Genomic DNA, 9,895 nt, shown 5'->3' with positions numbered 1-9,895 from the left:
ACTTTTTCTCCTTTTTTTTTTTTTTTTTTTAACCCTAAATAAAGTATACCCTGCTCTCCTGCCCCATTAAAAAACATTAATTTCTTTCTCCTTTCCCTTCCTTTCCCTCCCCAGATCTTTTAAAGAGAAAATCATATGATAGGGTTACGGCACTGGTGGATAAGGGAAGAGCAACTGACACAATTAGCCTGGACTTATGCAAAGCATATGACACTGTCCTGCACAACATCTTTGTCTCTAAGATGGAAATACATGGATCTGATGGATTGACCACTCAGTGGACAAGAAATTGGCTGGATGGTTGCAGTCAACAGCTCGAAGTCCAAGTGGAGACCAGTGATGAGTAGCATTCCTCAGGGGTCAGTATTGGGACTGGGACTGTTTAACATCTTTGTCAGAGACATGGACAGTGGGATTTAGTGCACCCTCTGCAAGTCTGAAGATCATACCAAGCTGTGTGGTGCAGCTGAAACACTGATGGGAAGGGATGCCATCTAGAGGGATCTTGACAGGCTTGAGAGGTGGACCCGTGTGAACCTCATGAAGTTCAACAGGGCAAAGTGCAGGGTCCTGCACATGTCAGGTCAAACTCAAGCACAAGTACAGGCTGAGTGAAGAATGGATTGAGAGAAGCCCTGAGGAGAAGGACTTGGGGGTGTTGGTTGAGGACAAGCTCAACATGACCTGGCAATGTCCGCTTGCAGCCCAGAAAGCCAGCTGCACCAAAAGCAGCCTGGCCAGCAGGGCGAGGGAGGCGGTTCTGCCCTGCTACTCCACTCTGCTGAGACCCCACCTGGAGCGCTGTGTTCAGCTCTGAGGCTGCCAACATAAGGACATGGACCTGTTGGAACAAGTCCAGAGGAAGGCCATGAAGATGATGAGAGGGCTGGAGCACCTCTCCTATGAAAACAGACTGAGAGAGTTGGTGTTGTTCAGCCTGGAGAAGAGAAGGCTCTGGGGAGACCTTAGAGCAGTTTTCTAGTACCTAAAGGGGGTCGACAAGAAAATTAGAGAGGGGCTTTCTACAAGGGTGTGTATTGATAAATCAAGGGGAAATGGCTTTAAACTGAGAGATGATAAATTTAGATTAGCTATTAGGAAGAGATTCTTCACTGTGCGGGTGGTGAGGCACTGGAACAGGTTGCCCAGAGAAGGTGTGGATGCCCCATCCCGGGGTTCAAGTCCAGGCTGGATGGGGCTTTGAGCAACCTGGCCTAGTGGAAGGTGTCCCTGCCTATGGGGAACCAGATGGTCTTTAAGGTCCCTTCCAATCCAAACCATTCCACGATTCTATGATTTTATGGTATAGATGGTCAGAGGGCTGGAATGTAACTTTGAAGGTTCTAGACTGCAATAAGCCGTATATTTACCAGGCATGGAAGTCTGTCTAGTTCCCCGCCCCCCCCCCCCCCCCCCCCCCCCCCCCGATTAGTTTTTTGGGTCTAAGTTTAAGCATAAGCACTGCCTCTTGCTGCTGACAGGAAGACATAGCTGTGATCCATCTGTTAGGAAAACCTCTGTCTCTATGTTCTTTCACCTGTGTATCAAATGTGATATGCTGCCCTTCTTGCTCTATGAAACCTTTGTTTCTTGCTGTGTCACTCATAAGAATCCTCAGTCCTGGCAAGATTCTCCTTTTTTCAGTTCTCTTTTATTTTGTGGTGGTTAGGAGTTTTTGTGAGGGTAGATTTTTTCCTTAGAAATTACTGGGAAATTTTTTACACCCTCACTGTACATATTGCATTTCACAAAAATATAGTCAAGGATAAGGAGGAAAAGAATGAAGTCCCTGCAGTCCAGGAGGAAACAGTTGGTGACCTGCTGCTCTACTCAGATGTGCACAAGTCTGTGCTCCACTCAGACACACACAAGTCTATGGGGCCAGATGGGATCCACCCGAGGGCTCTGAGAAAGCTGGTGGAGGAGCTCGCCAAGCCACTCTCCTTCATTTATCAACAGTCCTGGCTAACTGGGAAGGTCCCAGAAGACTGGAGGTTAGCTAATGTGATGCCCATCTACAAGAAGGGCAGGAAGGAGGATCAGGGAACTACAGGCCTGTCAGCCTGACCTTGGTGCCTGGAAGGTTATGGAGCAGATCATCCTGAGCACTGTCACAGAGCACGTGTAGGACGACGGGGGTCAGGTCCAGCCAGTACGGGTTTATGAAAGGCAGGTCCTGCTTGAGGAACCTCATCTCCTTCTACAACAAAACGATCTGCCTAGTGGATGAGTGAAACACTGTGGATGGGTCTCAGCAACCCCATGCAACACTACAGACTTGGGGCAGAGTGACCGGAAAGCTGCCTGGAAGTAAAGGACCTGTGTGTGCTGGTTGAGAGCTGGCTGAACATGAGCCACCACTGTGCCCAGGTGGCCAAGATCACCAACATCATCCTGGCTTGTATCAGAAATAGTGTGACCAACAGGACAAGGGAAGTGATTGCTTCCCTGTACTCAGCACTGGTGAGGCTGCACCTCCAATATTGTGTTCACTTTTGGGCCCCTCACTTCAGGAGGGACACTGAGGTGCTGGAGCATGTCCAGAGCAGGGCAATGACACTGCTGAAGGGTCTGAAGCACAAGTCCTGTGAGGAGCGGCTGAGGGAACTGGGGTTGTATAGCCTGGAGAAAAGGGGGCTCAGGCGGGACCTTATTGCTCTCTAGAACTACCTGACAGGGGGCTGTAGGCAGATGAGGTCGGTCTCTTCTCCCAGGTAACAAATGACAGGACAAGAGGAGATGGCCTCAAGTTGCACCAGGGGAGGTTTCGATTGGCTATTAGGAAACATTTTTTCACTGAAAGGGATGGTAAGCATTGGAACAGCCTACCCAGGGAGGTCATGGAATCACCATCCCTGGAGGTTTTTAAAAAGCACGTAGATGCTGTGCTTAGGGACATGGTTTAGTGATGGGCTTGGCAGTCCTGGGTTTATGGTTGAACTTGATGATCTCAAAGGTCTTTTCCAAACTAAAAGATTCTATGATTCTAAGTAGTCATGATACAGAAAGTAGAATATGAATTATGCTAATGTATCATATTACTATGCAAACTAAAGCCCTCTGGTTAAAGTCAGTGGACTTTAAGTGAGATATCAAGAGGGAATTCTGTAAAAAGACACATACATTCCTCTTGGTTCTTTAGAAACTTCCAGCCTTCCCCTACAACTCTAATTTCGGTGGCAGCTCTTGCACAGAAAGCAAAGTGTTCAGAATGGAATTGCTTAAAGAACCTTTCCATAAATAACCTCTGAGCAAAGGAGGCCAGAGGAACTCGCCTAATAGAATAGATAAATAAATAAATAAATAATTAATTAAAAAAAGACAACCCCTGACACGTTGAATAAATAGGATTGAAATGAACTCAAAATGTAGAGCCAGCTAAGCCCAGGGAACATTAGACATGGTCAAGTGGGATGCTATTATACTCAAAAGTGTCAAAAAAAGCACTCAGATCAAGCAACATTAAAACACTCCAACATCCAGAGTCAAAGTGCATTAATAAACCATTACAAAAATGTAGGCAAAACCACTTTCTGTGCTAAGAGTGAAAAAAAAGCCAAGCTGAAATTTATCAGAAATGCCCTTTCTCTGGTAAGCAGTGAATGACTTCACCAGGAAGATGTCTTCTACTTTCAAGACTTAAGGTTATAGCCAACTCTTCTCAACAGTCTCAAAACCAATGAATTCTGCCAGGGGATGTTCAAATCAAAGTTTTCCACTGCCCTTGTTTGTCAGATGAACACTAGCTGGGAAATGCAGATTCATTGCTAAATGAATCCAACTCCAGATGTGCTGTAATCCTGAGGAGCTGCCATTAATATCTTTTTCAATAAAAACTATCAGTACGTACTAGATAGAGATCACTGATCATTTCCTCTTGGACTATTTCTGTTCATTACAGTAAACTGGAGGGTTTATAACCTATTAAATGGCAGCAGATACTGCAGAAACACATGCAGACATATAGACATATATACACAGATTTTGAGAGAGACAAAAGGAGACTTTCAATTCTTTATCAGCTTTGAAATCTAGTTGAAGGTAATTGTATGCCATATGAATAAAGTTAACATCTCGCAGTAACAAAATAAGAAATAGTGTTGTATTAATCCATTCACCAGTAGTAGAGCTAAACCTGGAGAAAATGTTTAAAACATCAATGTGGGATAAGGTCAATAGGACACAAATGGCAAATTTCTGACACATCTTCAGTATGTTTTGTAAGGTGGCCTTTGTGCAGTTTGGTAACAAATGTATTCATTATCAGAAAGAGATAAGCAGCATTTGCCTGGTAAAGGTTGAAATGTTGAATTCCAGAAGCCTTCTGCAGAAAGGATTTTTTTATTTTTTGCATTTCTCTGCATACCTGCAAAGACTACTACCAATGCATAATGTTTTCAAAAGATAAAAACAATAGCAAAGTCAAGCACTGCTTCATCAGTAAGTAAACCACTCTTGAAAAATGATGCAGCTGTAGGACACTTGTACTCCTTAGAGTGTGAAGAATCAACCAAGACCATCTTGGCTCACCATTGGAATTGACATAGGGCAACAGGCTAAAGGTGTCTGTCATCTGGCTGTTGCTGAAAAGCTCAACACTCAAGCCAGAGAAATGTAGGGAAATTTTTATTTATGTGCCTGGTCTCTGCCAAAGGAAAATCTATCCGAAAAAAAGGTGTTTCTTGTGCCTTTGCTTATGTATTAATGTCATTGTATGAAAATATTCCCAGAATCAACAAAAATCCTAAGGACATTCCTGTGAAATAAATAAGTACAGGTGAGGAGAGTGAGAAATCATCGTGTTTTGTTTTCTTTGCCTGCAAATGCCTGACCACTGACAGTGTTTTGAATTCAGAGAGAAAGAGCCTCTTCCCATTCGCCTGGGAGACACCATTTCTGTCTGAAGAACACCAGTGGGCAATTCTTTCTTCATTTTCTGGGCTACTCCAGGTTTAGACTGTGGCTAGTCTACGCAGGTTTACCCCACAGAATATACAACAGTTAAACCTACTCTGGTGGGATCTCTGGTACTCATGTATTCAAATCTACTCACATTTAAAAAAAAAAATCTGACAAGGATTTGTATTTCACCAGGCTGTAGTCATGTTAACTTAGGGGCAAAGCACTTTTGCACTATGCTACAATCATTACAGAAATTGTGTGACATTTGGTTTATGTTCCTTTAAAAATGGTAAAGTCATCTATCTGTAAGTGATTAGGCTTGATGCGGGAAAGCCAGAGTGAATTTTTTTGGATTTTGATACTCAGGAGAGCTGATAATTTCCTGCAATAGGTTTTCTTTTTGCATCTTGCAGCAAGGCCCAGTTCTCAAAGAACTCAAAGATGTGCATCATCAAAACTGCTCAGCATAGTCCTGTTTTCCCTCACTAATGCCAGCAGGGCTACACCAGCTTCAATTTGAAAAGTCAGATGGTTTCTCCACAAGTGTGGATAAACATGCTTAAATTCAAGCATGCTTAAGAACATGCTTGAATTTATACTTCAATTTGTCACTCTACAAGATTAGGTTCTAGCAGGTATTTTTATTATATTACCATATTTTGATGAATCATCTTCTAAGGACAAATTTATGAGAGATGTTAGCTGAAGAGTCATTTCTGGAAATTACTGATAATAGGTATCTCCTGTCAAGGGTAGGAGGTACTCAGTACCTGTCTAGGCCTGGTGTTTTCAACATCTTTTGAAGCATTTTTAGAAATGTTAAATAACATTAACAGTAATAGTAATGGCTATTTTAATCTTACATTTACCACATTTATTAAACCCACTGCTAATTCTATGAGATTACATAAATCAGACTTTCCTTAATTGGCAGTTGCAAAATAATCTCCCTAGGAACCTTTTGTCTAACATAAGATTTAAAATTCCATTGATGGCAATGGCAGCACTGTAGCTAAAAGAAGGTAGGTTTATCTGATATTTTGTCTAAAATAGTCAGAGTAATTGATGATGAGAGAGAAAGGGAGGGAGGGAGAGAGAACACCCATTATCTCAGTGATTGATATAGGCCTTTTTCTAATTACATCAGCCCTTTCCAGTAGAGACAGGTCATGGTACTTATAGATCTGCAGCTACAGGTTTAAAAGTATTTGACAAATAACCATAATTTAAAATACAATTATTAAAAAAGATAAGATGGATGCTGTACAACTTTTTCTGCACATGTAGGACAGCAAAGGAAGAATGGAAACTTTTCCACTGTTGTGAATATGACAGGATTACATTTGCAGTTCTGTTTCACAAGACTACAAAGGGAGAGCCAGTATTTTAAATTTGAAAGGATTTCCTCAGAACTATGTGAAGTGAGTGCATGTATTCCGACTAATAAGAATGTAAAGATAAACATTTATGTAGCTCCTTAGCCTTTATTACAGGATCTTGCAAGGCAACACAAGGTTCTTAGGCATATGGGTTTATAGCTATAGCTCCAAAGAGTGAATGCAAAAGTACAGCAAGCCAAACATTTCATTAAGGTGGCCATGACTGATGTAATGAATGAAAAAATGCAACTTTGCAAAGGATGGAGACTGATATTCAGAAATGTTATGATCTCTTGTACCTTAGAACTCTGTATTCAGAATTTCTGAACTAAAGGATCTCTCAAAACCTTGGATATTAATGAAGTTATTCACAAAACTCTCTTTGGTTCCAATAAAAGAAGTTCTCTTTTCTTGAATTCCTCATAACTATTATTTGAATAAAAAAGAAAACATGGTTAAATGATTTTAAAAGCTGATAAACACCCATAACTCCAGTTCTAACCTATGAACAGTCCATTAATTTACATGAATACTAGATGACACAAATAAGAACAATGCCTCCAAGAGAGTAATGTCTCTCACTACTGATATGTTCTTAGCTCTCAGGTGAAGTAGGTTTTCCGGCTTGGGTCTCACTCATAAGTTAGGCATGAATCAGTTTGGAGAAGGACAGTTTCCAGGGAACTATTAATTATTCCCAACCAGAAAAGACTGAAATGACTGAAGCTGCTCAGCTTAAGGGAGGGAAGACTGGATGGAGACTATGTAAATGGACTCAAAGTATCTGTTGCTACAAAAGCAGAAAAAATCCTGATTTCCATGCCTATGGTGAATAAAAAAGGAAGCAGTGAGGTTAACTTGAAGCAGGAATGATTCAGGAATAGGCATTGGGAAAGCTTTTAAGAGGAAGTGTAAAATGCTGAAACAAATTCCCTGGGGAAATTATGGAGTTCTCCTTAGATATCTCAAAGAACATGTTAGACAACATCTGTCAGGAGTAGAACTCGTACAGTTTATCCCACCCTAGGGAACAAGGAGGAACTTTAAAAACTATTAGGTTTATTTCCTGGACTTATTTTTATGACTAAAATAGACAAAATGCTTCCTTAAATAAGATTATTTAGGTTTAAATTTCCTAAGCTAAAATTCAGATTATCATGGTTATTATTTAAAGTTCATTGACAAAACCTCTCAGAGTTTTCATAGAAACTTCCAGTTATGTTGCTCTTACAGACCATGTTTAAAGATGATAAAAACATCAAATGTGGCAGATAAGAAAAGGTGATTTGCTTGTTGAGAATTTCTTGTTTCAAGTAAGTATGTTAACCTTAAATCCAAATGTTTTGGTTTTCAAGAACAAGCACCAATAGAAATGCTATTTAAATCACAGTATTTATTTTTCGCTTGTTTGCGGGGAAAAAAGCCCACAACAGTTCTCTCTTCCCCTTAATCCTTCTTCCCATTTTATTTTGTCCTTAAGCACCATGTGGGTATTTATAACTTGGTTAACTTTGGTTTTGTGTGTCTGTGTATTTTTGTTGACAAATTGAAAAATATAATGGAAGAACCTGAAAACATTTGTGCACATTGTAAAAGCTCATATAAAAATACACAGTTCAAGGTGACCTTCTAAAGTAAAAGGAATAAACACATATTGGCCATGTTATGATTTTAGTTCATCAGTATATAGAGGTGTGAATATGGTATATATAGAATTTAGGATGAAATGTATTGATTTGGCTTCCATCTTAAGCTACAATTTGAAAGTGGACTGTGCCCACTTTTAAAATCAATCCACTAGGCTAAACCTAATGCCTTTGCAAGACAGCTGGGGTACCTAATGTGCAGGATACTGGGAAAGGCTCATGGGAGACCATACCTTTCCGGTACCACAGCTGAAGGCCAAAAAAGATGCTCTAGGGTTCTTCAAATGTGAATTGCACTTGAATTTCTCACTCCTTTTTTCGACAACTATGTTTCTTGGCAATTTTCTCTGTGCTACATACATCCACAATACAAAGCAGTCACAGAAGTTTGGTCAGCCTGGTCTTTTTCTTGCATCACTGAACACATAGTAGAATTAATAAAGCAGATAAACCACAGCTCACAGACTGGTATTTTACAGCTAATTTTTAAGTCACTGCTTGGCAGTGTCTTAATTTTAACATGGACAGATCCCCAAATCTCAAGGCTGAAATTGTTCCTTTTTGCAATTAATCATCAGGAACTGGGTGGACTTCAAATTCCACCACCAATTTTAGGTGAATAGTGAGATTAGATCAGCACAGACCAGAAAAAATACAAGTTGTTCCTCCTTGGTGAGAAAGGCAGGCAACAGAAGATACAGACCTTCCGTAGATAAACTGCCCACAAAACAACCTGCCCAATTCTGCTGTTGGCATATGTGATAATGAACCCCTCCCACCCATTGCAATGAATCAAATCCAAACTTGCTGTTTAAGTCTAGGCTCTATTAGGTATCTTTTAATCTGTTTAAATTTCTCAGTCTACACACAGAATTATGGATAACACATTTTACTGTAGCCTGTTGCAGGTAACTATGAGCTATCTAGAGATTTAATCATAGGCAAGGGGTCCTATAGCAATTGTCCATGTATCCTCTTGCCTCTATACTTGGACTTTTCCTTTCTGAGGGTAAAAAAAGATAATAGACAAACTGGAAGGAATTTAGGAAGAAATGAAGTAATTAAATCAGTACCATGTATGGAGATTTGTGGCGTGGAACTAAAACAAAAAAAATGAAATTGAACTCAGGGCCATAATAATGTGAATCTGCCTGCTTAAAATCAGAGGATGTATGATGCACATTATCCTGCAAAAGAGATATATTTTAAAAAACTATAGGTTTCCCATGATGTCCACTAATTTCATAAGAGTTTTTTTTTCATGTAAGATTAAATGTTCAGAAAGACGATAAATGAAGACTAATAAGCATTAGTAAGAGGATAGCCTAAAAAGTATCGTCTTACTAATAAGGAAGCAGAATTATTTAATCCAGGAAGAAAAGCGGTGTGTGTGTGTGTGTGTGTGTGTGTAGATTTCTAAAAAGTCTGTTTGTTCATTCATTCATTTTCCAAAGAAAAATTATGTAAACATAATTATTGGAGTATTTAAAACTGCTCAGGAAGAAAGATCTAAGCAGTATATTTGTAAAAGAAAATAAAGTATCCTTGCCATACTTAACTCTCATCTTGAGGTACATCTCACCAGGGTCAAATGATTACTAACATTGATACAACTTTGAGAGAAGGTATGTTAAAAGCAATGAAGTAAAAGTACTCAAAGGAACATGTTTGTTTGTTTGTTTGTTTGTTTTATTGGCCAAGGTTGTTCATACAGCGGCTTTTGAAAAACCTGGACTTTCCAATTGGTTTACGTAATATTGCTTCTGAACCATTTCCAGCCTGTCATGACTCAGAAGGATGATGTCCTAAACATGTATCAGAGCTTCCTATGCAGGATCAGGGGTGACTCCATTCACTCACATGGAAGTAAGGTCTTGTGTGTGAAATTATAATGCCTGCAAATACGAGTTATTCTTGTGGCAATTCCTAATATTTTAGTGTATCATTTTAATCATTTTAAAAAGCATT

This window comes from Falco cherrug, chromosome 3 (assembly GCF_023634085.1).
Source record: "Falco cherrug isolate bFalChe1 chromosome 3, bFalChe1.pri, whole genome shotgun sequence".
In the NCBI taxonomy this organism is placed as follows: domain Eukaryota; kingdom Metazoa; phylum Chordata; class Aves; order Falconiformes; family Falconidae; genus Falco; species Falco cherrug.
The sequence above is the reverse complement of the archived record's forward strand: the minus strand, read 5'-3'. Positions refer to the sequence as shown.